At 40.8% G+C, this 26,386-nt stretch overlaps 1 protein-coding gene across 1 annotated transcript in view; it reads left to right on the forward strand.

Moving 5' to 3' along the window:
• The first annotated feature begins 6,709 nt into the window (after window positions 1-6,709).
• LOC139755500 (uncharacterized) overlaps window positions 6,710-26,386 on the forward strand; it is a 75,138-nt gene continuing 55,461 nt past the window's right edge. The window contains exon 1 of the mRNA XM_071673852.1: window positions 6,710-6,908. The gene's annotated coding sequence lies outside the window, so the exon portion shown is untranslated. The remainder of the gene's footprint in view (window positions 6,909-26,386) is intronic.

Genomic DNA, 26,386 nt, shown 5'->3' on the forward strand with positions numbered 1-26,386 from the left:
GAAACAGACGAAAGAAATGGCCCAACCCACCCCCATACACAATGTATACACACACACACGTCCACACACGCAAATATACATACCTATACATCTCAATGTACACATATATATACATACAGACACATACATATATACCATTGCACACAATTCACACTGTCTGCCCCCACTCACTCCCATCGCCACCTCGCCACACATGGAATACCATCCCCCTCCCCCCTCATGTGTGCGAGGTAGCACTAGGAAAAGACAACAAAGGCCCCATTCGTTCACACTGTCTCCAGCTGCCACGCACTAATGCCCGAAACCACAGCTCCCTTTCCACATCCAGGCCCCACACAACTTTCCATGGTTTACCCAAGACGCTTCACATGCCCTGATTCAATCCACTGACAGCACGTCAACCCCGGTATACCACATCGATCCAGTTCACTCTATTCCTTGCCCTCCTTTCACCCTCCTGCATGTTCAGGCCCCGATCACACAAAATCTTTTTCACTCCATCTTTCCACCTCCAATTTGGTCTCCCACTTCTCCTCGTTCCCTCCACCTCCGACACATATATCCTCTTAGTCAATCTTTCCTCACTCATTCTCTCCATGTGCCCAAGCCATTTCAAAACACCCTCTTCTGCTCTCTCAACCACGCTCTTTTTATTTCCACACATCTCTCTTACCCTTACATTACTTACTCGATCAAACCACCTCACACCACACATTGTCCTCAAACATCTCATTTCCAGCACATCCACCCTCCTGCGCACAACTCTATCCATAGCCCACGCCTCGCAACCATACAACATTGTTGGAACCACTATTCCTTCAAACATACTCATTTTTGCTTTCCGAGGTAATATTCTCGACTTCCACACATTCTTCAAGGCTCCCAGGATTTTCGCTTCCATGGTTCCATCCGCTGCCAGATCCACTCCCAGATATCTAAAACACTTTACTTCCTCCAGTTTTTCTCCATTCAAACTTACTTCCCAATTGACTTGACCCTCAACCCTACTGTACCTAATAACCTTGCTCTTATTCACATTTACTCTTAACTTTCTTCTTTCACACACTTTACCAAACTCAGTCACCAGCTTCTGCAGTTTCTCACATGAATCAGCCACCAGCGCTGTATCATCAGCGAACAACAACTGACTCACTTCCCAAGCTCTCTCATCCCCAACAGACTTCATACTTGCCCCTCTTTCCAAAACTCTTGAATTCACCTCCCTAACAACCCCATCCATAAACAAATTAAACAACCATGGAGACATCACACACCCCTGCCGCAAACCTACATTCACTGAGAACCAATCACTTTCCTCTCTTCCTACACGTACACATGCCTTACATCTTCGATAAAAACTTTTCACTACTTCTAACAACTTGCCCCCCACACCATATATTCTTAATACCTTCCACAGAGCATCTCTATCAACTCTATCATATGCCTTCTCCAGATCCATAAATGCTACATACAAATCCATTTGCTTTTCTAAGTATTTCTCACATACATTCTTCAAAAGTGTTGTGAATGGAAATGGTGAAGAGCTTGTAGATTTATGTGCTGAAAAAGGACTGGTGATTGGGAATACCTGGTTTAAAAAGCGAGATATACATAAGTATACATATGTAAGTAGGAGAGATGGCCAGAGAGCGTTATTGGATTACGTGTTAATTGACAGGCGCGCGAAAGAGAGACTCTTGGATGTTAATGTGCTGAGAGGTGCAACTGGAGGGATGTCTGATCATTATCTTGTGGAGGCTAAGGTGAAGATTTGTATGGGTTTTCAGAAAAGAAGAGTGAATGTTGGGGTGAAGAGGGTGGTGAGAGTAAGTGAGCTTGGGAAGGAGACTTGTGTGAGGAAGTACCAGGAGAGACTGAGTACAGAATGGAAAAGGTGAGAACAATGGAAGTAAGGGGAGTGGGGGAGGAATGGGATGTATTTAGGGAATCAGTGATGGATTGCGCAAAAGATGCTTGTGGCATGAGAAGAGTGGGAGGTGGGTTGATTAGAAAGGGTAGTGAGTGGTGGGATGAAGAAGTAAGATTATTAGTGAAAGAGAAGAGAGAGACATTTGGACGATTTTTGCAGGGAAAAATGCAATTGAGTGGGAGATGTATAAAAGAAAGAGACAGGAGGTCAAGAGAAAGGTGCAAGAGGTGAAAAAGAGGGCAAATGAGAGTTGGGGTGAGAGAGTATCATTAAATTTTAGGGAGAATAAAAAGATGTTCTGGAAGGAGATAAATAAAGTGCGTAAGACAAGGGAGCAAATGGGAACTTCAGTGAAGGGCGCAAATGGGAAGGTGATAACAAGTAGTGGTGATGTGAGAAGGAGATGGAGTGAGTATTTTGAAGGTTTGTTGAATGTGTTTGATGATATAGTGGCAGATATAGGGTGTTTTGTCGAGGTGGTGTGCAAAGTGAGAGGGTTAGGGAAAATGATTTGGTAAACAGAGAAGAGGTAGTAAAAGCTTTGCGGAAGATGAAAGCCGGCAAGGCAGCAGGTTTGGATGGTATTGCAGTGGAATTTATTAAAAAAGGGGGTGACTGTATTGTTGACTGGTTGGTAAGGTTATTTAATGTATGTATGACTCATGGTGAGGTGCCTGAGGATTGGCGGAATGCGTGCATAGTGCCATTGTACAAAGGCAAAGGGGATAAGAGTGAGTGCTCAAATTACAGAGGTATAAGTTTGTTGAGTATTCCTGGTAAATTATATGGGAGGGTATTGATTGAGAGGGTGAAGGCATGTACAGAGCATCAGATTGGGGAAGAGCAGTGTGGTTTCAGAAGTGGTAGAGGATGTGTGGATCAGGTGTTTGCTTTGAAGATATATATATATATATATATATATATATATATATATATATATATATATATATATATATATATATATATATATATGGGAGCGGGAGGCTGGAAATCCTTCCCTCTCGTTTTTTTTTTTTTTTTAATTTTCCAAAAGAAGGAACACAGGGGGGCCAGGTGAGGATATTCCACAAAGGCCCAGTCCTCTGTTCTTAACGCTACCTCGCTAACGCGGGAAATGGCGAATAGTTTAAAAGAAAGAAAAAGATATATATATATATATATATATGTATATATATATAAAATTCCCCGTGCTGTCAATGGACTGAACCAGGGCATGTGAAACGTCTGGGGTAAACCATGGAAAGATCTGTGGGGCCTGGATGTGGAAAGGGAGCTATGGTTTCGGTGCATTACACATGGTAGCTAGTGACTGAGTGTGAACGAATGTGGTCTTTTTTGTCTATTTTCCTAGCGCTACCTAGCTGAAGCAGGGGGTAGCGATTGTGTCATGGGGCGGGGTGGCGCCGAAATCGATGAAGGCAAGCAAGTATAAATATGTACAAGTTTATATATGTATATGTCCGTGTAGATGTATGTACGTATATGTATGTATATGTTGATATGTTGATATGTATATATACGTGTGTGGGCGTTTATATATATGTGCATATGAGTGGATGGGCCGTTCTTCGTCTGTTTTCCTGGTGCTACCTCATTGAAGCGTGGGGCAGCGATGCTGTTTCCCGTAGGGCTGTGTGGCATATGATAGGGTTGATAGAATCTTTGTGGAAGGTCTTAAGAGTATATGGTGTGGAAGGTGAGCTGCTAGAAGTAGTGGAAAGTTTTTTACCAAGGATGTGGGGCATGTGTACTAGTAGGAAGACAGGAGAGTGATTGTCGGTCTGCGGCATGGGTGTGTGATGTTCCCATGGCTGTTTGGCTTGTTTATGGATGGGAAGGTAAATGCAAGAGTCTTGGAGAGAGGGGCGAGTATGCAGTCTGTTGTGGGTGAGAGGGCCTGGGAAGTGAGTCAGATGTTCGCCGATGATACAGCTCTAGTGGCTGATTCGAGTGAGAAACTGCAGAGGTTGGTGACAGAGTTTGGTAAAGTATGTGAAAGAAGAGAGCTGAGAGTAAATGTGAATAAGAGCAAGGTTATTAGGTTCAGTAGGGTTGAGGGACAGGTCGATTGGCAGACAAGTTTGAATGGAGAGAAACTGGAGGAAGTGAAGTGTTTTAGATATCTGGGAGTGGATTTAGCAGCGGATGGAACCATGGAAGCGGAAGTGAGCCACAGGGTGGGGAAGGAGGCAAAGGTTCTGGGAGCGCTGAAGAATGTGTGGAAGGCGAGAACGTTATCTTGGAAAGCAAAAATGGGTATGTTTGAAGGAATAGAGGTTCCAACAATGATATATAGTTACGAGGCATGGACAATAGACAGGGTTGTGCGGAGGAGGGTAGATGAGTTGGAAATGAAATGTTTGAGGACAATATGTGGTGTGGGGCGGTTTGATCGAGTAAGTAATGAAAGGGTTAGAGAGATGTGTGTGATAAAAAGAGTGTGGTTGTGAGAGCAGAAGAGGGTGTTTTGAAATGGTTTGGTCACATGGAGAGAATTAGTAAGGGAAAATTGACAAAGAGGATATATGTGTCAGAGGTGGAGGGAACGAGGAGAAGTGGGAGACCAAATTGGAGGTTGAAGGATGGAGTGAAAAAGATTGAGCGATCGGGGCCTGGACATTCATAAGGGTGAAAGGCGTGCAAGGAATAGAGTGAATTGGAACGATATGGTATACCGGAGGCGACGTGCTGTCAGTGGATTGAACCAGGGCATGTGAAGCGTCTGGGGCAAACCATGGAAAGTTCTGTGGGGCCTGGATGTGGAAAGGGAGCTGTGGTTTCGGGCATATATATATATATATATATATATATATATATATATATATATATATATATATATATATATATATATTTTTTTTTTTCTTACTTTTCCCGCATTAGCGAGGTAGCGTTAAGAACAGAGGACTGGGCCTTTGAGGGAATACCCTCACCTGGCCCAATTCTCTGTTCCTTCTTTTGGAAAATTAAAAAAAAAACGAGAGGGGAGGATTTCCAGCCCCCCGCTCCCTCCCCTTTTAGTCGCCTTCTACGACACGCAGGGAATACGTGGGAAGTATTCTTTCTCCCCTATCCCCAGGGAATATATATATATATATATATATATATATATATATATATATATATATATATATATATATATATATATATATATATTCATACTTGTTCATCATTTCCCGCTTTAGCAAGGAATCGCCAGCAAAAACAAAAAAAAAGGCCTTTCGCTCGTATCCATCCTCTAGCTGTCATGTGTAAACCATAGCCCTCTATTCACAATCAGGCTCCATACACCTTTCCATGGTTTCCCTACTGCTTCATATGCCCTGGTTCAGTCCATTAATGAAGTCACCCTCTAAATGCTATAACTAATTTGCTCTAACCCGTGCACGCCTTTCATGCTCCTGTTCCCGAGCACTCAAAACCTTATTCACTACATTTTCCCATCTCCAGATCGATCTTCCCCTGCTTGCCTCTTTCACCCCAAACACATATATCCTCCTTGTCAAACTCTCCTCACTCATTCTCTCCATATATCCAAACCAGTTCAACACTACTTCAAGTGTCTTAACCCTGCTCTTCATGTCATCACGCCTCTTTCTTCCCCTATCAATACTTAATCGTTCAGCCCTCCTCACACCACATATTGTCCACAAGCATTTTATTTCCAACACATGCATCCTCTTCCAAACAGTCTCATCTATAAGCTTATCCAAGCTTATCAGCCATACAACACCGTGAGGACCACTATATCCTCAAGCATACCCATCTTCACCCTCCAGAATAGTGACCTCTCTTTCTACAGATTTTTCAATGTTCCCGGGAGTTTCACCTCCTCACCCACCCTATACTTCACTTCAAAGTCCTTGTTTCCATTTGCTGCAATTTCCATTCTCAGGTATCTAAAACACTTCACTTCCTCTAAGTTTTCTTCATTTAGATTCACACCCCAATTAAACCGTCTCTTTGCCCTGCCAATTCCTAATAACCTTGTTTTGTTCATATTTACTTTTTTTTTGTTTTTTTCACACTCTTCCAAACTTAAGAGACCAATTTTTGTAGTTTTCGTTCGAATCTACCACCAGCACCGTGTCATAAGCAAATAAATGACTCACCTACCAGGCCCCGTCACCCCTAACAGATTGAATACCTGCCCCTCTCTCTACGACCTTTGCATTAATTTCTCTCATCTTGCCATCCATAAACATTAAACAGCCCTGGCGACATGATACAACTTTGTGACAGACCCATTTTCACCTATAACCACTGACCCTCCTCCCTAACAATTCGCACGCACGCCTTAATCTCTTGGTGAAAACCCCTGTAACTCCTTCCACAAAGCATCTCTATCAACCCTCTCATATGTTTTCTGCTGATACATAAATGCCTCATGCAAATTCTTCAGTTCCTCTAAGTATTTCACAAACGCATTCTTCAAAGCAAACTCCTGATCTTCACATCCACAGCCGCTCCGGAAATCACCCAGTGTGATTGTTTGTGCACGCCACCATCCTCTCAGTCACCAACCTTTCATTCAATTTACCGTGAACACTCAACAAACTCAAACTTTACAACACACATTTCAACATCAATCATAGGATGGGGGTTTGTTAAAGTGTTCTGAGAGATTGTATGTGCGTAATATACCCTATGGGCATGAGTTGATAGTGATTGGCAGATAGAATATAATTCATATATAAGTGTGTGTGACTTACGCAACTCAAAATGGAAAAAAGCTATGGCTAAACTCATGATGGTCAGGCATAGATAAACAGGCAGCAACTTTCTTCAATGGCAACATCCGAGAGATGCTGACCTCTGGCGGCAGCGACCGTTACTATCCACACAACACTAGTTTCCACAGATGGTGTATACAGTTACCAATGTTATTACAAACCATTACTTACAAGTTTTACGAGTTATTTCATTATTTTGTGGGTGCAATAGTTTGAATCTGTAGGATATAGCACTACTCATCACTCAGGTAAGTACTAAAGTTTGCCTAATGTACAATGTACAAACCACATATATTTTTTTAAAGCTCCCAGAGATATTGGTACAATCGATGGTAAGCTTGAGCGACTAGTTGATATTACTGATTATTATTTATCCATATAAAGTGAAATATTTATCATTGTTCCTCAAACATGAGGCCATTAACCATGTATAGAAATATGGCCAAGACGGTTAAAGTTCAAGTTTAACTCCGCATCCAAACGATGTGCAAAATTACGCCTAATGTGTTTTATATAGTTCATTGTGATAGAAATAACTGCGGAACAGAATTTGGATCATTGAATTAACTGATCTGTATTAGATAAGTTGATAACTTAAGTGTCAAAAAGAAAGTATGGGATGGATTAGTGGCATACACTTTTAATTTATCAATAGAACCTGTAAAAACCTCATTTAGTAGTAATATATCAAGAGAACCAATAAAAACCTCACCAAGTTGCCGAAATTATTGAAGACATTTACGAACATTTGTTACATGTAGAGGATCGTACTTTGTCGTCTGTTTGTTGACAGTTTATGTAAAGGACCGTAATGTGTCGTCTGTTTGTTGACAGTTTATGTAAAGGACCGTACTGCGTCGTCTGTTTGTTGACAGTTTAATTAATTTCCATGTCATTTCAACATGTTTTGTCTTTTCATCGACACACTCCTGTAATCGTATCAACTACGCTTCATCGTCGTTTGTTCAACATGCTCTTTGCCCTTTTGTGTATAATGTTCAGTAGATTAATGTTAGGTAATAATGATTGACTTGTAGGATCACCAGTTCAGCGATGCACTAATTATTTAGTAAGGCTAATGTACTCTCACTTCGCACCTGACCTCCAGCCACACCAACCCCAACAACGCTGGACGACCAACCGACTGCACCATGTGCATGATGTCCATCCGAATCTTTATCTCGAAAAAAGAAATGACGGAAAGTGATAGAATTGTAGCACATTTTACCTTCCCAGCGTTGCTTCACAAAGTGTTACATTAATGACGGCTACCTGACGTATTGACAAGTTACGGCATGTAACCTTACTTGACATCCAAATCCCCAGAGGAATTAGCTTTGTGGCCCATCTCCTACAGAATACCTTACCTCACACAGTCTAGCACCATTGAATGAGAAGAAAGTTTGATTTTTCGACCCTATCAAGCAACCTCTACTTTTATGAACAAAGCCCAACTTTTCCAAGTTTGCTTCGATAAGCAACATATCTTCCCATGGGAAATAGCTTCTCCCAGACTGCCTTTGTCACTTGACCTTCTTACCACTCATATTCCTGGACATGATCGTGGATCGCCATCTATCTGTCAACCTGGTCTTCAAACACACTGGCTAGCGCTTTTACATCTGCCATGACCGTGGCTTTTCCAGACATCGATAGTAGTCCTCCTTGTGACTCATGGCGCTGCACGTACCTGCCACAGTCCCACACAAGCAGCGCTACTTTAGCTCCATCACCTTTGTACATGATAAATCACTGTCGTTGTTGCAACCTTGTTTCGTTATCCCTCTTTGATTTACATTACTAAGCATATCATCAGAAAACCATGACATTCCCCGTAATACTGCTAAAGACATTTTTTGATTGTAAAGAATGGTGTTAGTCTTATTCTATGGTGCCTCCTGTAATCGAAGACTGATATAAACTAATTCCTTATTAACTAATCAGGGAGGTCTATGCTAGACATTTAGAAATACCACAGGGAAAAAGAGGTTGACAAGTTAAGCAGATCTATGGTGGAGCATTACAGTAAACAAAAAACTGAAGATGCACTAAGTATGGGTACCTAAGTAGAAAATGATAAAAGACCCTGACAGGATTTTAGAATGGAAAATGACTGCTTAGTAGAAGTTGAAGCAAGTGAATAACATTAATATAGAAATCTTGAAGTGGATTGGCAAAGTGAAATTTTGTGTAGGGTGTTAAGGAAGCAGAAGATGCAGTAAGAGACAGGTACATTAAGGTAGCATGTGGTAGATGAGATAAAGGAGTTAAAAGGGTAATATTGTCAAGGAATGGAAGAATTACTAACTATATGGCATTGGAGGAAAGGTTGAGAAAGGCTGTGTTAGATGTTAGAGCTGAGAGGATCCTTTGGAGACCGACTATTTTGTGGTTATTGTGGGGGTGAGCATTGGGGAGTAATGGAGGTATGGTGTAAGGAAGAATGGAAAGGTAAAAGTGTTAGCATAGGAGAAGATGAATCAGAATGACTGCAAGGAGTATGAAAGGAGGGTGACCAAAAGTTTTGATAGAACTGCTGTAAATGTAGGGATGCAGTCATGTGTGAATAAGGTGTTTAAACTGTTTAGAACAAAACTCTTAAAGGTTGTAAAATTAGTGGATGGATGCAAGACTTCAAGATGTAAGAATATATAGGGAAATGCATGGTGGATGGATGAGATTAGAAATGATGTTAAAAAGAAAAGGCAAATGGTAGATTGCTCGAAAGGAATGTGCCAGTGAAAGTTCAGCAGAAAAGGGAAGAATATAGGATGTGTAAATGGAATATTAGGAAGTTGGTAGAGGAAATCAAAGAAAGAGTAGATGAAGATTTTGGAAGAAAGTTGAATGAAAAGTTTGGGAAAAATAAGAAATTTTACTGGAAAGAAGTGAATGTAAGAGTGGAAATGTTAATGTGAGAAGTAATGAATGGGAGTTACTTAATGAAAAGGAGGAAGTGAAGGTAAGGTGGAAAAGAGTTCTTTGAAGAACTGATAAATGTGGGAGAAGGTGAGACAACAGTTTGTTCATGCATGAGTAAGGAGGAGGAATGGAAAAGGATACAATTGCATGGGCCTATAGCAAGCAGGGAGGCAAAAAGGGCAATAACGAGGTTGAAGGTAGGAGAGGCACCATGAGTGAATAGGATTACAGCTGGAATGCTGATGTATGGAGAAGAAGGCCTGATGGATTGTAATCTATGTAACTTAGCAGTGAAACAGAAGGTTGTACCTAAGGGTTGGATGAGAACTGTTGTTCTCTTCAAAGGGAAAGGTCCTATGGATGCATGTAGTGGTTATGGAGGAATAAGTCTGCTAAGGATACCAGGAAAAGTGTTTGCAAGTGTTGATTGATAGAGTGATGGAAGTGATTGAACGCAGAATATGTGAGGAGCAAGGGGGTTTTATGTATAAGTACCTCACGGATCAGAATTCGTGGTGAAAATGACCACGGAAATGTATCTAGCAAAAGATAAAGTCATTTGCAGATTTTACAGATATGGAGAAAGCTAACGACAGAGTCAAGTGGAATGTTTTATGGGATGTGATAAGGATATATGGGATAGGGGGACAACTGCTGGACAGTGCAAAAGCCTTATATAGAGTATCAGATGCATGTGTAAGACTGGTTGAATAAAGGAGCAAAAGCTTTGTTATACATATAGGCGTGAGGCAGGGCTGTGTGATGTCACCATTGCTTGTAAGATGTAAATGGATTGAGTGATAAGAGAAGTGAAAACAAAATTGGGGAAAGTGGGTGCAGAGATGGAGTGTGGTGGTTAGGTATGGTGGCTAGTGACAAACCTGTTTGAGGTTGATACTTTGTTGTTTGTTGAAAGTGAAGAGGAGTTTCAGTTTGTGCTATGATGTTTGAAATGTAGGCAATTGAAGGTAAATGCAAGTAAAAGTAAAGTAATGGTATTTATAAGGAAAGAATGAAAGTATAGATTCTGCAAAACCCTATAGAGTTAAAGAAGAAAGTTTAGTCCACTTTGTTGTAGATTTGGGGGGAGAAAGATTGGAAGAGATGAAATATTTTAAGTATTTGGTAATTTTTATGCTTTGGGAGGAGAGATAAGGGAGAAAGCAGTTCAGCATAGAAGTTACTAGGGCCCACAATAGAATGATGAAGGATAAAGGTGTGAGTCTGGAAGCGAAGAAAGGATTAATGGACAGCACAGTCCTCCCAACCCTGACCTTTTCACTTGAAACATGGACATGGAATGAGTCATAGCATTTAAGAATCCAGGATGTAGAGGTGAGCTTTTTGAGAAAAGCATGTGGTATGACTAGAATGAAGGATGAATTCTGGGGGTTTATGACAGATGTGGTATAGCAGGGAATGCAAAGGGAATAAGTTGTAGGTGGATGATACATAATACCTTGAGGTGATTTGGGTATGTTGAAAGAATGGAAGATGGAGAGTTTACAAGGAGAATGTATGATAGTATAGTTAAAGGGGTTGGTTTGAGAGGAAGATCACCAGTGATAGGGAAATAGTGTAAGAGTACTGGAGAGAGAGAAATGGTGGAAGAATATGTGGAATGATGTATGCCAAGGAGGCATGTAAGGACAGGGATAAGTGGAGACTGCTGTGACTACTCCCTTGTTGGAAGTTCCTTAAGGGAACAGGTGTCAGAGGTATGGATAGATAGAAGTAATAGAAATTAGGGGAATGGGGGAATATAGACAAGACAGCAAGGAAAGGCCATATTGGGTAACAGTTGATATGATGTGTAACCATGAGGTACTTATGCAGGCACATAAACTTACTAGAAAAAACTGAGAGAAGTGTGAGAGATAGCTGAAGAGAACTGGCCAAAGATGAGAAGTCAGATTAAGCCAGAAGGAGCAACACCACCCACCTGTAGTCTAAGGAGGATTCTGTTCACAATGCAGATGGCCTGGTGACATATGTGAAGAGGCTAGAGGTTAGGGACTGTTTACAAGATTGCAACCCAGACTTTGTGAAATTGGTGAAGACAAAACACACAAACTTAACTCTTTTCTAATCAGTCTAGAGGAATCTAAAATAGCAAGATGAGATAGAGGAAAGAAAGGAGGTGGGAATAAGCCTTCTTAATAAGGGATTCTATTAGATTCTAGGAAATATTAGTAGATGGTGCCTTCAGACTAGATATGTAATTAGAAAGATTAATATGGATATAAAACATAATTACCCCAGGAACAATTTCTGTAAGAGTTCTGGTGTCATCCAGGACCTTTCTAAAGGCTCCTGCATCCTGCAACCTTAGGCTGTGCTACCTCCAGCAGCATGAAAATGTAGAAACCTTTGGAGTGAAAAGTTTTTTTGACAAGACTGTACTTCCAGTGATACAGCCTTACGAAAGGTGATCTTTTCACTTGCTGTGTAATCCTGAGCATGCAGGGTCAGGTAACACCTTACTGCTGCTAGAAAATGTAAAGTAATGCTCTTAGTTTACAATCCTCCAAAAAAGGTAGCACTGAAGAACAAGTGTATATTGGGAATAATGGAGGAAGCAACAAGATACTTCCTCCTAGGAAATGGTAAAGTACTGATAATGGGGGATTTCAGTTACAGTGAAGTACATTGGGAGAATTAATATTTCCTTGGACAAAGATGCCATGTCTTAGAGACTCAAATTCCTGGAAAGTATACAAGAGAACTTCCTGTGTCAACATGTTTCAAAATATGACCTTACCTTTGCATGCTGGAACGTGAAGATAGATCCCATGAAGTATGATGCTCCCATTGGAAAGTGTGATCATGTAGTGCTTGTTTTAGAATATGTGGTGTTGGAGGATGCAAGAGGGAAGTTAGAGTAGGCACAAGAACCAAAGAGGAAGTACAATCACGGCAACTATGTTGAACTGATTAAGTTCTTTGAGAGTATTCATTGGAAGAGGGATTTCTTTGATAAGAATATGGACCAGTGCTGCAGAAGCTTCTGTAAAATCTACATTGAAGGCAGTTAGAATATGGGTACCTTTGATGGCCAATAGGGAAGGATGACCATAATGGAGAAAGACATGGTTTGTTGAGATATGTCATAAAGAGAGAGAGAGCTCAGGAATTTACTATGGAGGAGTTATAGAAAGGCACTGCAGCCAGCCAGCATGTGAAAGATACAACAGAGCAATGAATCAGAATTGCAAAGTAAGGAGGGAGGAGCAGAGGGATTTTGAAAAAAGCATTGTGGAAATGGCAGACCTACCAAAAGCTTTATACAAGCTCATCTGAAACAAACTCTGTGAAATTGCAAGTAATCAGGCTAAGGGGCTTGTAGGGAAGAAATGTTAATGATGATGAGGGAATATGTAAGGAGATGAATGAAAAGTTCGAAAGTGCTTTCACTGTGGAAGACAATTATTTACCAGCATTACAAAGGTGGAAGGTGTATGAATTCTTGGAATGTTTAGTATTCAACAGAAATGAGGAAATTGGGATGTTAAAACAGCAAATTGGCCCACATAAAACTCTTATTCCTGATCAAGTCTTCACATACACACTGAAAATATGTTTCAAGGCACTTGCTGGACCATTTATAATGTTCAAGAAGTCAATAGTGGAATGTATAATTCCAAAGATGTGAAAAAAGGGCAAATGTTGAGGCTGTATTTAAGAAAAGGGGTCAGGAAAATGTATTGAACTACAGGTAAGTCTCACTAACAAGTGTGATATGTAAAGCAATAGAAAAGATAATCAAAAAGTGAATAGATGACTTCCATAGGAAAAACTTTTGATATGGGAGACATCATGGCTTTAGGGAAAGGTCATGCATAATCATTCTTCTAGACTTTTATGACAGGGTGAGCTCCATCTTAGATCAAAGAGAGGGATAGATTGAATCTGCTTTTGGAATGCCAAGAAGCCTGTGATGCATTTCCTCATCAGAGGTTGTTTAAAAGCCTGATGAGGTTGATTAAAAAGGCAAGATCATTAGGGAAATGAAGTATGACAGCGAAATTCATTTCCGGTAAGTGCAGAGATGATGATTAGACTGGGTGAAGGAAGGCTTCATTGTGATTATTACTTAGTAGGAAATAGAATATAGGAATTTGCATGATGGAAAAGATCTAGAACACATTGGGAGAATTGCAAAAGAGACAACTTGTCTGCTGACAAATATAAGAATCAAATTTTGTTACATGGACGAAGATGTGTTCATGAAATTTTCACTTCACGTATCACACCAAAACTAGAATGTACCTTACAATTCTGGTCACTGCACCTAAAGAAGCACAAAGGTCTAATTGCAAGGGAACAGAGAAGAGCAATTAAGAAGATAATTGAATTAAGGGAAATGGTGTACAATGAGAGGCTGATGGTTACAAAACTGTCCACCATATTGGAGAGAAGAAAAATGGGAATGATTCAAGAGTTGCAGCACCAGAGTAACCATAGACCATAACAAAAAAAAAAGGGTCAACAGCTTGTTAGTAAGACGCTAAGAAATACTAGTTTAGTGTTAGGGTGGCAGATGTTTGGAATAGAGTAATCAATTAGGCAGTAATTGCTGGCAGTTTATAAGTAAGTTCAGGAGATGGGTCTCATGAATATAGAGCTTTTTTCCATTACTGCACAAATACTGAACGTTGCACTTGTTATGGGGGTGCTGTAATTCATAAGACATCGTTTAAAGGGGGTTCCAGCACAGAAAGTTATTGAGGGGCAAAGAGATACTTTTGCCCCTTCAGAAAGATTATTGGGAGGGATCATATGAATGTAGAACTCTCTCCCCTTACTGTACAAATAGGTTGTAATTGCACATGACATACTCTGAACGTTGCACCAGGGGTTGCCATAATTCATAAAACATCACTTAAAGAGGATTGCCTGCAAAGGAAATTATTGAGGGGCAAAGAGATACGTTTACCCCTCCAGAAAAATTACTTTGAGGGATACATTCTCTTCTTGTACCCCCTTCCCCCATTTCCTATGCCTCTGCTTGAATCCAAAGGAGAGTTCACCTATTATATATTTTGATAAGCCCCTTATGCTTTAATTAACCCCATATTTTTGTGGATATACCACGGTCTCCTTGTTTACTATTGTTCAGTGAATATAATGCTAAAAAATTTTCTCTGCTCTTATTTTTGTAATTCTAGTGAATTATTTAAAGCATCTAAACTATAAAAGGCCATTTTTCAAAGTTTGTTTTCATGTGCAGCTAAACTCAACTTTTACAGTGAAATACAGACATTCCACACTTTTTGTTTTATGTTATCTGAAACAGCACAGGCAATTAAATGCCTTAATCAAGGTCATCTCAATTATCTAATATATATCCAATATATCCTATATATATATCCAATATATATCCAGGGACAAGTTGATTGGGAGGTAAGTTTGAACAGCAAAAAACTGGAGAAAGTGAAGTGTTTTAGATATCTGGGAGTGGACTTATCAGCAGATGGAACTATGGAAGCGGAAGTGAGTCACAGGCTGGGAAAGGGAGCAAAGGTTCTGAAAGTGTTGAAGAATGTGTGAAAGGTGAGAATGTTATCTCGGAGAGCAAAAATGGGTATGTTTGAAGGAATAGTGGTTCCAACAATGTTATACGGTTGCAAGGCATGGGCAAAGGAGGGTGGACGTGCTGGAAATTAAATGTTTGAGGACATTGTGTGGTGTGAGGTGGTTTGATCGAGTAAGTAATGAAAGGGTAAGAGAGACGTGTGATAATGAAAAGAGTGTGGTTGAGAGAGTAGAAGAGGGTGTATTGAAATGGTTTGGACACATAGAGAGATTAAGTGAGAAAAGATTAACAAAGAGGATGTATGTGTCAGAGGTTGAGGGAATAAGGAGAAGCAGGAGACCAAATTGGAGGTGGAGGGATGGAGTGAAAAAGACTTTGAATGATTGGGGCCTGAACATACAGGAGGGTGAAAGGCATGCAAGAAATGGAGTGAATTGGAACATTTTGGTATACCGGGGTCAACGTGCTGTCAGTGGATTGAACCAAGTCATGTGCATCTGGAATAAACCATGGAAAAGTCTCTGGGGCCTGGATGTGGAAAGGGAGCTGTGGTTTCGGTTGGTGCATTACACGACAGCTAGAGACTGAGTGTGAATGAATGTGGCCTTTTTTGTCTTTTCATGGTGCTACCTCGCTGGTGGGGTGGGGAATGTTATTTCGTGTGTGGCAGGGTGGCAACGGGAATGGATGAAAGCAGCAAGTTTGAATATGTGCATGTGTATGTATGCATATGTCTGTGTGTGTACATGTATGAATACGTTGAAATGTGAATATATGTATATATGCATGTATGGGCATTTCTATATATGCATGTCTGTTTCCTTGTGCTACCTCGCTAACGCGGGAGACAGCGACTAAGTATAATCATGATAGTATAAGATATATATATTTTTTTTTACATATTCAAAATTTCCCGCATTAGTGAGGTAGTGTTAAGAACAAAGGACTGGGCCCTAGAGGGAATATCCTTACTTGGCCCCATTCTTTGTTCCTTCTTTTGGAAATTTATAAAATGGGAGGGGAAGGATTTCCAGCCCCACGCTCCCACCCCTTTTATGACATGCAATGGATATGTGGGAAGGATTCTTTATCCCCATCCCCAGGGATGATATATATATATGTATATATATATATATATATATATATATATATATATATATATATATATATATATATATATATATATGTATATATATATATATATATATATATATATATATATATATATATATATATATATAGTGAAACACAAGCCGTAGCTGCTGTAGGACTTGCAGTATAGTCTGCAGTACCATAATTACTGCTCGTGTCTTTGCAGCAGAGTTATTCTCTTTTCACTAATAAGTATATTTATTATGTTTATGTTTTTCATTTACAAAAATGCAACTGTTCAAGCACATATAGGGGATAGGGGAGAAAGAATACTTCCCACGTATTCCCTGCGTGTCGTAGAAGGCGACTAAAAGGGAAGGGAGCGGGGGGCTGGAAATCCTCCCCTCTCATTTTTTTATTTTAATTTTCCAAAAGAAGGAACAGAGAAGGGGGCCAGGTGAGGGTATTCCCTCAAAGGCCCAGTCCTCTGTTCTTAACGCTACCTCGCTATCGCAGGAAATGGCGAATAGTATGAAAAAAAAAAAAAAAATATATATATATATATATATATATATATATATATATATATATATATATATATATATATATATACACATATATATATATATATATATATATATATATATATATATATATATATATATATATATATATATATATGTATATATATATATATATATATATATATATATATATATATATATGTATATATATATATATATATATATATATATATATATATATATATATATATATATATATATATATATTTCTTTTTTTGCTTTGTCGCTATCTACCGCGTTTGTGATGTAGTGCAAGGAAACAGATGAAAGAAATGGCCCAACCCACCCCCATACACATGTATATACCTACATGTCCACACACGCAAATGTACATACCCATACATCTCAATGTACACATATATATACACACACAGACAGATACATATAAACACATGCACACAATTCACACTGTCTGCCTTTATTCATTCCCATTGCCACCTCGCCACACATGGAATAACATCCCCCTCCCCCTTCGTGTGTGCGAGGTAGCGTTAGGAAAAGACAACAAAGGCCCCATTCGTTCACACTCAGTCTTTAGCTGTCATGCAATAATGCCTGAAACCACAGCTACCTTTCCACATCCAAGCCCCACACAACTTTCCATGGTTTACCCCAGACGCTTCACATGCCCTGATTCAATCCATTGACAGCACGTCGACCCCGGTATACCACATCGATCCAGTTCACTCTATTCCTTGCCCGCCTTTCACCCTACTGCATGTTCAGGCCCCAATCACTCAGAATCTTTTTCACTCCATCTTTCCACCTCCAATTTGGTCTCCCACTTCTCCTCGTTCCCTCCACCTCCGACACATATATCTCTTGGTCAATCTTTCCTCACTCATTCTCTCCATATGCCCAAACCACTTCAAAACACACTCTTCTGCTCTCTCAACCACGCTCTTCTTATTTCCACACATCTCTCTTACCCTTACATTACTTACTCGATCAAACCACCTCACACCACATATTGTCCTCAAACATCTCATTTCCAGCACATCCACCCTCCTGCGCACAACTCTATCCATAGCCCACACCTCGCAACCATACAACATTGTTGGAACCACTATTCCTTCAAACATACCCATTTTTGCTTTCGGAGATAATGTTCTTGACTTCCACACATTCTTCAAGTCTCCCAGGATTTTCGCCCCCTCCCCCACCCTATGATTCACTTCCGCTTCCATGGTTCCATCCGCTGCCAGATCCACTCCCAGATATCGAAAACACTTTACTTCCTCCAGTTTTTCTCCATTCAAACTTACCTCCCAATTGACTTGACCCTCAACCCTACTGTACCTAATAACCTTACTCTTATTCACATTTACTCTTAACTTTCTTCTTTCACATACTTTACCAAACTCAGACACCAGCTTCTGCAGTTTCTTACATGAATCAGCCACCAGCGATGTATCATCAGTGAACAACAACTGACTCACTTCCCAAGCTCTCTTGTCCCCGACAGACTTCATACTTGCCCCTCTTTCCAAAACTCTTGCATTCACCTCCCTAACAACCCCATCCATAAACAAATTAAACAACCATGGAGACATCACACATACCTGCCGCAAACCTACATTCACTGAGAACCAATCACTTTCCTCTCTTCCTACACGTACGCGTGCCTTACATCCTCGATAAAAACTTTTCACTGCTTCTAACAACTTGCCTCCCACACCATATATTCTTAGTACCTTCCACAGAGCATCTCTATCAACTCTGTCATATGCCTTCTCCAGATCCATAAATGCTACATACAAATCCATTTGCTTTTCTAAGTATTTCTCACATACTTTGAATATATATATATATATATATATATATATATATATATATATATATATATATATATATATATATATATATATATATATATATATATATATATATATATATATATATATATATATATATATATATATATATATATATATATATTTTTTTTTTTTTTTTTTATACTTTGTCGCTGTCTCCCGCGTTTGCGAGGTAGCGCAAGGAAACAGACGAAAGAAATGGCCCAACCCCCCCCCATACACATGTATATACATACGTCCACACACGCAAATATACATACCTACACAACTTTCCATGGTTTACCCCAGACGCTTCACATGCCTTGATTCAATCCACTGACAGCACGTCAACCCCGGTATACCACATCGCTCCAATTCACTCTATTCCTTGCCCTCCTTTCACCCTCCTGCATGTTCAGGCCCCGATCACACAAAATCTTTTTCACTCCATCTTTCCACCTCCAATTTGGTCTCCCTCTTCTCCTCGTTCCCTCCACCTCCGACACATATATCCTCTTGGTCAATCTTTCCTCACTCATTCTCTCCATGTGCCCAAACCACTTCAAAACACCCTCTTCTGCTCTCTCAACCACGCTCTTTTTATTTCCACACATCTCTCTTACCCTTACGTTACTCACTCGATCAAACCACCTCACACCACACATTGTCCTCAAACATCTCATTTCCAGCACATCCATCCTCCTGCGCACAACTCTATCCATAGCCCACGCCTCGCAACCATACAACATTGTTGGAACCACTATTCCTTCAAACATACCCATTTTTGCTTTCCGAGATAATGTTCTCGACTTCCACACATTCTTCAAGGCCCCCAGAATTTTCGCCCCCTCCCCCACCCTATGATCCACTTCCGCTTCCATGGTTCCATCCGCTGCCAGATCCACTCCCAGATATCTAAAACACTTCACTTCCTCCAGTTTTTCTCCATTCAAACTCACCTCCCAATTGACTTGACCCTCAACCCTACTGTACCTAATAACCTTGCTCTTATTCACATTTACTCTTAACTTTCTTCTTCCACACACTTTACCAAACTCAGTCACCAGCTTCTGCAGTTTCTCACATGAATCAGCCACCAGCGCTGTATCATCAGCGAACAACAACTGACTCACTTCCCAAGCTCTCTCATCCCCAACAGACTTCATACTTGCCCCTCTTTCCAAAACTCTTGCATTCACCTCCCTAACAACCCCATCCGTAAACAAATTAAACAACCATGGAGACATCACACACCCCTGCCGCAAACCTACATTCACTGAGAACCAATCACTTTCCTCTCTTCCTACACGTACACATGCCTTACATCCTCGATAAAAACTTTTCACTGCTTCTAACAACTTGCCTCCCACACCATATATTCTTAATACCTTCCACAGAGCATCTCTATCAACTCTATCATATGCCTTCTCCAGATCCATAAATGCTACATACAAATCCATTTGCTTTTCTAAGTATTTCTCACATACATTCTTCAAAGCAAACACCTGATCCACACATCCTCTACCACTTCTGAAACCACACTGCTCTTCCCCAATCTGATGCTCTGTACATGCCTTCACCCTCTCAATCAATACCCTCCCATATAATTTACCAGGAATACTCAACAAACTTATACCTCTGTAATTTGAGCACTCACTCTTATCCCCTTTGCCTTTGTACAATGGCACTATGCACGCATTCCGCCAATCCACAGGCACCTCACCATGAGTCATACATACATTAAATAACCTTACCAACCAGTCAACAATACAGTCACCCCCTTTTTTAATAAATTCCACAGCAATACCATCCAAACCTGCTGCCTTGCCGGCTTTCATCTTCCGCAAAGCTTTTACTACCTCTTCTATGTTTACCAACTCATTTTCCCCAACCCTCGCACTTTGCACACCACCTCGACCAAAGCACCCTATATCTGCCACTCTATCATCAAACACATTCAACAAACCTTCAAAATACTCACTCCATCTCCTTCTCACATCACCACTACTTGTTATCACCTCCCCATATATATATATATATATATATATATATATATATATATATATATATTTTTATTTTTTTATTATACTTTGTCGCTGTCTCCCGCATTTGCGAGGTAACGCAAGGAAACAGACGAAAGAAATGGCCCAACCCCCCCCATACACATGTATATACATACGTCCACACACGCAAATATACATACCTACACAACTTTCCATGGTTTACCCCAGACGCTTCACATGCCTTGATTCAATCCACTGACAGCACGTCAACCCCGGTATACCACATCGCTCCAATTCACTCTATTCCTTGCCCTCCTTTCACCCTCCTGCATGTTCAGGCCCCGATCACACAAAATCGTTTTCACTCCATCTTTCCACCTCCAATGTGGTCTCCCTCTTCTCCTCGTTCCCTCCACCTCCGACACATATATCCTCTTAGTCAATCTTTCCTCACTCATTCTCTCCATGTGCCCAAACCACTTCAAAACACCCTCTTCTGCTCTCTCAACCACACTCTTTTTATTTCCACACGTCTCTCTTACCCTTACGTTACTCACTCGATCAAACCACCTCACACCACACATTGTCCTCAAACATCTCATTTCCAGCACATCCATCCTCCTGCGCACAACTCTATCCATAGCCCACGCCTCGCAACCATACAACATTGTTGGAACCACTATTCCTTCAAACATACCCATTTTTGCTTTCCGAGATAATGTTCTCGACTTCCACACATTCTTCAAGGCCCCCAGAATTTTCGCCCCCTCCCCCACCCTATGATCCACTTCCGCTTCCATGGTTCCATCCGCTGCCAGATCCACTCCCAGATATCTAAAACACTTCACTTCCTCCAGTTTTTCTCCATTCAAACTCACCTCCCAATTGACTTGACCCTCAACCCTACTGTACCTAATAACCTTGCTCTTATTCACATTTACTCTTAACTTTCTTCTTCCACACACTTTACCAAACTCAGTCACCAGCTTCTGCAGTTTCTCACATGAATCAGCCACCAGCGCTGTATCATCAGCGAACAACAACTGACTCACTTCCCAAGCTCTCTCATCCACAAGAGACTTCATACTTGCCCCTCTTTCCAAAACTCTTGCATTTACCTCCCTAACAACCCCATCCATAAACAAATTAAACAACCATGGAGACATCACACACCCCTGCCGCAAACCTACATTCACTGAGAACCAATCACTTTCCTCTCTTCCTACACGTACACATGCCTTACATCCTCGATAAAAACTTTTCACTGCTTCTAACAACTTGCCTCCCACACCATATATTCTTAATACCTTCCACAGAGCATCTCTATCAACTCTATCATATGCCTTCTCCAGATCCATAAATGCTACATACAAATCCATTTGCTTTTCTAAGTATTTCTCACATACATTCTTCAAAGCAAACACCTGATCCACACATCCTCTACCACTTCTGAAACCACACTGCTCTTCCCCAATCTGATGCTCTGTACATGCCTTCACCCTCTCAATCAATACCCTCCCATATAATTTGCCAGGAATACTCAACAAACTTATACCTCTGTAATTTGAGCACTCACTCTTATCCCCTTTGCCTTTGTACAATGGCACTATGCACGCATTCCGCCAATCCTCAGGCACCTCACCATGAGTCATACATACATTAAATAACCTTACCAACCAGTCAACAATACAGTCACCCCCTTTTTTAATAAATTCCACAGCAATACCATCCAAACCTGCTGCCTTGCCGGCTTTCATCTTCCGCAAAGCTTTCACTATCTCTTCTCTGTTTACCAAATCATTTTCCCTAACCCTCTCACTTTGCACACCACCTCGACCAAAACACCCTATATCTGCCACTCTGTCATCAAACACATTCAACAAACCTTCAAAATACTCACTCCATCTCCTTCTCACATCACCACTACTTGTTATCACCTCCCCATTTGCGCCCTTCACTGAAGTTCCCATTGGCTCCCTTGTCTTACGCACTTTATTTACCTCCTTCCAGAACATCTTTTTATTCTCCCTAAAATTTAATGATACTCTCTCACCCCAACTCTCATTTGCCCTTTTTTTCACCTCTTGCACCTTTCTCTTGACCTCCTGTCTCTTTCTTTTATACATCTCCCACTCAATTGCATTTTTTCCCTGCAAAAATCGTCCAAATGCCTCTCTCTTCTCTTTCACTAATACTCTTACTTCTTCATCCCACCACTCACTACCCTTTCTAATCAACCCACCTCCCACTCTTCTCATGCCACAAGCATCTTTTGCGCAATCCATCACTGATTCCCTAAATACATCCCATTCCTCCCCACTCCCCTTACTTCCATTGTTCTCACCTTTTTCCATATATATATATATATATATTTTGCTTTGTCGCTGTCTCCCGCGTTTGAGAGGTAGTGCAAGGAAACAGACGAAAGAAGTGGCCCAACCCACCCCCATACACATGTATATAAATACACGTCCACACACGCAAATATACATACCTATACATCTCAATGTACACATACACATACAGACATATACACATGTACATAATTCATACTGTCTGCCTTTATTTATTCCCATCGCCACTTAGCCACACATGGAATAACAACCCCCTTCCCCCTCATGTATGCGAGGTAGCGCTACGAAAATACAACAAAGGCAACATTCGTTCACACTCAGTCTCTAGCTGTCATGTCATAATGCACCGAAACCACAGCTCCCTTTCCACATCCAGGCCCCACAGAACTTTCCATGGTTTACCCCTGATGCTTCACATGCCCTGGTTCAATCCATTGACAGCACGTCGACCCCAGTATCCCACATCGTTCCAATTCACTCTATTCCTTGCACGCCTTTCACCCTCCTGCATGTTCAGGCCCCAATCACTCAAAATCTTTTTCACTCCATCTTTCCACCTCCAATTTGGTCTCCCACTTCTCGTTCCCTCCATCTCTGACACATATATCCTCTTGGTCAATCTTTCCTCACTCATTCTCTCCATGTGACCAAACCATTTCAAAACACCCTCTTCTGCTCTCTCAACCACGCTCTTTTTATTTCCACACATCTCTCTTACCCTTACATTACTTACTCGATCAAACCACCTCACACCACATATTGTCATCAAACATCTCATTTCCAGCACATCCACCCTCCTCCGCACAACTCTATCCATAGCCCATGCCTCGCAACCATACAACATTGTTGGAACCACTATTCTTTCAAACATACCCATTTTTGCTTTCTGAGATAATGTTCTCGACTTCCACACATTCTTCAAGGCTCCCAGAATTTTTGCCCCTTCCCCACCCTATGATTCACTTCTGCTTCCATGGTTCCATCCGCTGCCAGATCCACTCCCAGATATCTGAAACACTTCACTTCCTCCAGTTTTTCTCCATTCAAACTTACCTCCCAATTGACTTGACCCTCAACCCTACTGTACCTAATAACCTTGCTCTTATTCACATTCACTCTTAACTCTCTTCTTTCACACACTTTACCAAACTCAGTCACCAGCTTCTGCAGTTTCTCACATGAATCAGCCACAAGCGGTGTATCATCAGCGAACAACAACTGACTCACTTCCCAAGCTCTCTCATCCACAAGAGACTGCATACTTGCCCCACTTTCCAAAACTCTTGCATTCACCTCCCTAACAACCCCATTCATAAACAAATTAAACAACCATGGAGACATCACACACCCCTGATGTAAACCTACATTCACTGAGAACCAATCACTTTCCTCTCTTCCTACACGTACACATGCCGTACATCCTCGATAAAAACTTTTCACTGCTCCTAACAACTTGCCTCCTACACCATATATTCTTAATACCTTCCACAGAGCATTTCTATCAACTCTATCATATGCCTTCTCCAGATCCATAAATGCTACATACAAATCTATTTGCTTTTCTAAGTATTTCTCATATAAATTCTTCAAAGCAGACATATATATATATATATATATATATATATATATATATATATATATATATATATATATCTTTTCTTTCTTTCATACTATTCGCCATTTCCCGCATTAGCGAGGTAGCGTTGAGAACAGAGGACTGGGCCATTGAGGGAATATCCTCACCTGGGCCCCTTCTCTGTTCCCTCTTTTGGAAAATTAAAAAAAAAAGTGAGAGGGGAGGATTTCCAGCCCCCCGCTCCCTCCCCTTTTAGTCGCCTTCTACGACACGCAGGGAATACGTGGGAAGTATTCTTTCTCCCCTATCCCCAGGGATTATATATATATATATATATATATATATATATATATATATATATATATATATACTGGGAACTTTGAAGAATGTGTGGAAGTCGAGAACATTATCTTGGAAAGCAAAAATGTCTATGTTTGAAGGAATAGTGGTTCCAGCAATGTTGTATGGTTGCGAGGCGTGGGCTATGGATAGAGTAGTGCGCAGGAGGGTTGATGTGCTGCAAATGAGATGTTTGAGGACAATATGTGGTGTGAGGTGTTTTGATCGAGTAAGTAATGTAAGGGTAAGAGAGATGTGTGGAAATAAAAAGAGCGTGGTTGAGAGAGCAGAAGAGGGTGTTTTGAAATGGTTTGGGCACATGGAGAGAATGGGTGAGGAAAGATTGACCAAGGGGATATAAGTGTTGGAGGTGGAGGGAACGAGGAGAAGTGGGAGACCAAATTGGAGGTGGAAGGATGGAGTGAAAAAGATTTTGAGTGATCGGGGCCTGAACATGCAGGAGGATGAAAGACGGGCAAGGAATAGAGTGAATTGGATCGATGTGGTATACCGGGGTCGACATGCTGTCAATGGATTGAATCAGGGCATGTGAAGCGTCTGGGGTAAACCATGGAAAGTTCTGTGGGGCCTGGGTGTGGAAAGGGAGCTGTGGTTTAGGGCATTATTGCATGACAGCTAGAGACTGAGTGTGAACGAATGGGGCCTTTGTTGTCTTTTCCTAGCGCTACCTCGCACACATGAGGGGGGAGGGGGATGATATTCCATGTGTGGTGAGGTGGCGATGGGAATGAATAAAGGCAGACAGTGTGAATTGTGTGCATGGGTATATATGTATGTGTCTGTGTGTGTATATATATATGTGTACATTGAGATGTATAGGTATGTATATTTGCGTGTGTGGACATGTATGTATTTACATTGTGTATGGGGGTGGGTTGGGCCATTTCTTTCGTCTGTTTCCTTGCGCTACCTCGCAAACGCGGGAGACAGCAACAAAGCAAAATATAATGAAAAAAAAATATATATATATATATATATATATATATATATATATATATATATATATATATATATATATATATATATATATATATTTTTTTTTTTTTTTTTGCTTTGTCGCTGTCTCCCGCGTTTGCGAGGTAGCGCAAGGAAACAGATGAAAGAAATGGCCCAACCCACCCCCATACACATGTATATACATACTCGTCCACACACGCAAATATACATACCTACACAGCTTTCCATGGTTTACCCCAGACGCTTCATATGCCCTGAATTCAATCCACTGACAGCACGTCAACCCCAGTGTACCACATCGATTCAATTCACTCTATTCCTTGCCCTCCTTTCACCCTCCTGCATGTTCAGGCCCCGATCACACAAAATCTTTTTCACTCCATCTTTCCACCTCCAATTTGGTCTCCCACTTCTCCTCGTTCCCTCCACCTCCGACACATATATCCTCTTGGTCAATCTTTCCTCACTCATTCTCTCCATGTGCCCAAACCATTTCAAAACACCCTCTTCTGCTATCTCAACCACCCTCTTTTTATTTCCACACATCTC

The sequence above is a fragment of the Panulirus ornatus genome, chromosome 19, assembly GCF_036320965.1.
Source record: "Panulirus ornatus isolate Po-2019 chromosome 19, ASM3632096v1, whole genome shotgun sequence".
Lineage (NCBI taxonomy): Eukaryota > Metazoa > Arthropoda > Malacostraca > Decapoda > Palinuridae > Panulirus > Panulirus ornatus.